We start from the raw sequence: 4,813 nt of genomic DNA, 5'->3' as shown, positions 1-4,813 counted from the left end.
TGGGAAGAGAAAGTTCACTCTCGCAACCAGATACTTTTGACCAAGTAAAGAACATACAGCCAGAAAACTGGAAGGTGAGGTTCAACTTGGCCATGAGCTGGGTGAAGCTGGGTAAGCTGCTGAACTTTTTAGGCTGTAATTTTATTCATCTGCTTATTATGTTGAAACTAAATTTGTTTCATTCTGTAATATTCTATTTATAAAACATTGTTATATTAGGAAATTATTTTATTTGCTTAAATAAATTTATACAATATTTAGGTTGATTTCAAACTACTCAATATAATAATAGTGTAATTGGAAATGTTAAATATACATAATAAATTTACAATAGGTGTCTTTATTTGTAATCTCAATGTGAAATTTCTATCTATTTCTTCTTTGCCCTATTAAAAATTAAAATTCTCCTTTTAAAAAATGATCTTGTTTCAATGATAGAAATTGTACTCTTTTCTGATTAACTCTGTACCTCTTTCTCACAGTAGCTGTAAAAAGGGAAATTTGTTACCCACCCATTTCTGAGAGACTCAACTTCATTATGAGTGTTAATTTCATTTACAGTGTAGTTATAAAAGAAGTGGACTGACTTCAAACTGCCTGAGATTCACAACTTGATTCCATTACTTGCTATATAAACTTGCTGAGACACTTTACAATATCAAATCAGTTTCTTCATCTATAAATGTAAGTCCTCAATATTATTTCAGGAAAATTAATATAGAACTATATGTCTAAAATTTTTACAATGTGCTTACCATTTAGTAAACTTGCAATAACTGCTATTATTCACATCTCCATTATATAATTTACACATTTTTTATACTGACAATTCCTATTTGCTATTCTTATAAGCCTTACGTTTTTAATGATACATTTAGAGCCATTTAAGAACATTTTACAAATTGAAAATATAAAGAGAAAATGATCTACATTATGGGAATTGGGTTCCCTCATGTTTCTGCTAAAAACAATTTTAAAGATAGACAAGATTCACTGCACGTAGCTCTGGGCTCTAAAATAAACTCCAAACTTAGCATGAATAATTATGTTGTTTCTAATAACTCCCATGTGTATTAATGAAAATATAAACCATTGAATTCAAACTTCTTTAACATAATCTTTCATCACTGGTTCGTTTGGTAGCAGCAACATTATCTCATGGATTCCCTGGGGGATGCAAACCACACTGCAGTGACAGGCTTCATTCTACTGGGCTTAACTGATGACCCCATCCTTAAAGTCATCCTCTTCATGATCATCCTGTGTATCTACCTCGTGACTGTATCTGGCAACCTCAGCATAATTATTCTTATCAGTATCTCACCTCAGCTCCATCATCCTATGTATTTTTTTCTGAGCCAGTTGGCTTTTGCTGACATATGCTTTTCAACTTCTGTCACACCCAATATGCTTGTAAATTTCCTGGTGGAGAGAAATACCATTTCCTATCATGGATGTATCACCCAGCTTGGCTCAGGTGCTGCCTTTGGGACAGTGAGTGCCTCCTTCTGGCTATCATGGCATATGATCGCTTTGTGGCAATCTGCAGCCCACTGCTTTATTCATCCAAAATGACCACACAAGTCTGTGTCCAGTTCCTCATAGTGGCTTATGTGGGTGGTTTTCTCAATGCTTCCTCCTTTGCTATTTGCTATTATTTTTTATTCTTCTGTGGACCAAATCGAGTCAATCATTTTTTCTGTGATTTTGCTCCTCTAGTTGAACTCTCCTGTTCTGAGAGCAGTATCCCTGCAGTTGTCCCCTCATTTACATCTGGTTCCATCATTGTGTTCACAGTGTTTGTCATAATTGTTTCCTACATGTACATCCTCATCACCATCCTGAAGATGCGCTCCAATGAGGGGCGCCGCAAGGCCTTCTCCACTTGTACTGCCCACCTCACAGCAGTAAGTCTGTACTTTGGGACCCTCACATTCATTTATGTGATGCCCAAGTCCAGCTACTCAACTGAACAGAACAAGGTGGTGTCTGTGTTCTACACGGTGGTGATCCCCATGCTGAACCCCATCATCTACAGCCTCCGGAACAATGACATTAAGGGGGCTCTGAAGAGAGTGCTTCACAAGATAATATTTTCTTAGTGAAGCCTGTTATTTTGTGGCATTTGATAAAATAATATATCATAAATGCAATAATAAAAGGAAATTGAGTGAACAATTATATCCCAACAAATTAGACAACCTGGAGGAAATGAAGGAAATCATAGAAACATATAATCCTCCAAGGCTGACTCATGTTGAAAATAAAATCTGAACAGACAAATAACTACTAATAAAATCAAATCAGTGATTTAGAAACTCCCAACAAGCAAAATTCCTAAACCAGATGGCTTCACAGGTATATTTTACAAAACATTCAAAGAAGAATTAATATCTATTCTTTTTTTTTAATACACACACACACACACACACACACACACAGACAGACACACACACATTCTGGTTAAAAAATGGGCAGTGGGCCTGAATGGACATTTCTCCAAAGAAGACATACAGATGGCCAATAGATATAAGAAAAGATGCTCAAGTTACCAATCATCAGAGAAATTAAAATCATAATGAGATATCACCTCACACTTGGGATATATTCCTAGAAGTGGGATCACTGGGTCAATAATGGTTATCATAAAAAATCAACAAATAACAAGTGTATATGAGGACATGGAGAAAAGGGCCCCTTGTGCACTGTTGTTGGGATTCCAAATTGATACAGTCACTATGAAAAATGGTATGGAGGTTCCTCAAGTAATGAAAATAGAACTACCTCATGATCCAGCAATTCTACTTCTGGGTATTTATCTGAAAAAAATGCAAAACACTAATTTGAAAATATATCTGCACACCTATGTTTACTACAGAATTATTTACAATAGCCAAGATATAGCGGCAACCTAAGTGTCCATTAACAGACAAATGGATGAAGAAAATGTGTTATATCCATTGAATATGACTTAGCCATAAAAAATGAAATCTTGCCATTTGTGACAACATGAATGGACCTAGAGCAGCCGTGGGCAAACTACGGCCCATGGGCCAGATCCGGCCCGTTTGAAATGAATAAAACTAAAAAAAAAAAAAAGACCGTACCCTTTTATGTAATGATGTTTACTTTGAATTTATATTAGTTCACACAAACACTCCATCCATGCTTTTGTTCCGGCCCTCCGGTCCAGTTTAAGAACCCATTGTGGCCCTCGAGTCAAAAAGTTTGCCCACCCCTGACCTAGAGGTTATTATGCTAAGTCAAATAAGTCAGCCAGAGAAAGACAAATACCATGATTTCTATTATATATGGAATCAAAAATATAAAATAAATAAACAAAACAGATACAAACTCATAAATACAAAGAACAAGTTGATGGTTGACAGATGTGAGTGGGGTTGGGGGGATGGGTGAAAAAGGTGACGGTATTAAGAAGTACAAATTGTTAGTTATACAAACCTCCATGGGCATGTAAAGTACAGCATAGGGCTGTGGTCGGCAAACCGCGGCTCGTGAGCCACATGAGGCTCTTTGGCCCCTTCAGTGTGGCCACGAAGTTTCAATTGCACTGTACGTGCGTGCCTGCACATGGTATTTTGTGGAAGAGCCACACTCAAGGGGCCGCAGTTTGCCGACCACTGGCATAGGGAAAACAGTCACTAATATTGTAATAACTATGTACAGTGTCAGATGGGTACATTGGGGTAATCACTTCAAATATAAATATCTAATCTGTTGTATACCTGAAACTAATATAATATTGTATATCAATTGTAACTGGAAAATTAAAAAAAAAAACTTAAGAGATATGTTTTAAAAAAGAAATTGAGAAAAACCTCAGAAATTTTTGGCTTCGATTATTCAGTAAATGTGAATGGAATGTCATTTATTAGTAGAGGAAAAGTGATGTTCACGTTATCCATTATTGCATAACAAGTCACTCAAAACTCAATGGCTTAAAACAAAATCATTATTTTATTTTTTCTTTATTAAGGTATCCTACCTAATAATAGACAAAGATGGTAATTGACCGTACCTTCGCTATGCCTCCCATTGGCTAATCAGCATGATATGCAAATTAGCTGCTAAATTGGCGGCTAATTTGCATACTGCAGGTAAGGTGGGACAGCGTGAGCCGCCATCCGGGCCCTGTGTGCAGCCCCGCCCCCAGCCGGGACCCCTGTATGCCACCTAAGCCCCGCGCTGCCTAAGCCCAGCCCCCAGCCGGGACAACATGGTGATTAGAGAGCAGGAAAGTGCCGCCCATAGGGAGCACCCAGCAGGGCCTGACCCCGGGTGCCCTGGCGATCCAGCGATTGGTGAGCAGGAAAGTGTGGCCTGTAGGCAGCACCCAGCAAGGCCTGCTCCTGGGTCGCCATGGCGATCCCAGAGCAGGAAAGGGCGGCCTGCAGGCAGCCCCCGTGTGCGCCTGCTCCTGGGTCACCATGGCGATCCGTGAGCAGGAAAGCGTGGCCTGCAGGCAGCACCCCACCCTGGCCACAGCTCAAGGGAGAGTACAACACGCAGTGGAGGCCATGAGTCTGAGAGATCAACAGAGAGGGGTGCCTGCTCCAAGCCTCCACGGTGTGGCTGGGGGCAGGCCCACAGCAGAGACACACATACACACACACATACACACACACACAGAGCCTACTCTGAGCCTCCAATGTGGCTGGGGGCAGACCCCCAGCTGGGACACACACACACACACACACACAGGATGCCTGCTCCGAGCCTCTGCTGCCAGACTGTGGCCGTCAGTAGGACATCCACTGAGGGCTCCCGGACTGAGGGGCAGGCTGGGCTGAGG

General features: G+C 40.3%; 1 pseudogene; it reads left to right on the top strand.

The window, feature by feature from the left end:
* The first annotated feature begins 1,158 nt into the window (after positions 1-1,158).
* Positions 1,159-2,102, top strand: LOC102261694 (annotated as a pseudogene).
* The last annotated feature ends 2,711 nt before the right edge of the window (positions 2,103-4,813 follow it).

This window comes from Myotis brandtii, unplaced genomic scaffold (assembly GCF_000412655.1).
Source record: "Myotis brandtii unplaced genomic scaffold, ASM41265v1 scaffold422, whole genome shotgun sequence".
Lineage (NCBI taxonomy): Eukaryota > Metazoa > Chordata > Mammalia > Chiroptera > Vespertilionidae > Myotis > Myotis brandtii.
The sequence above is the reverse complement of the archived record's forward strand: the minus strand, read 5'-3'. Positions and strand labels throughout refer to the sequence as shown.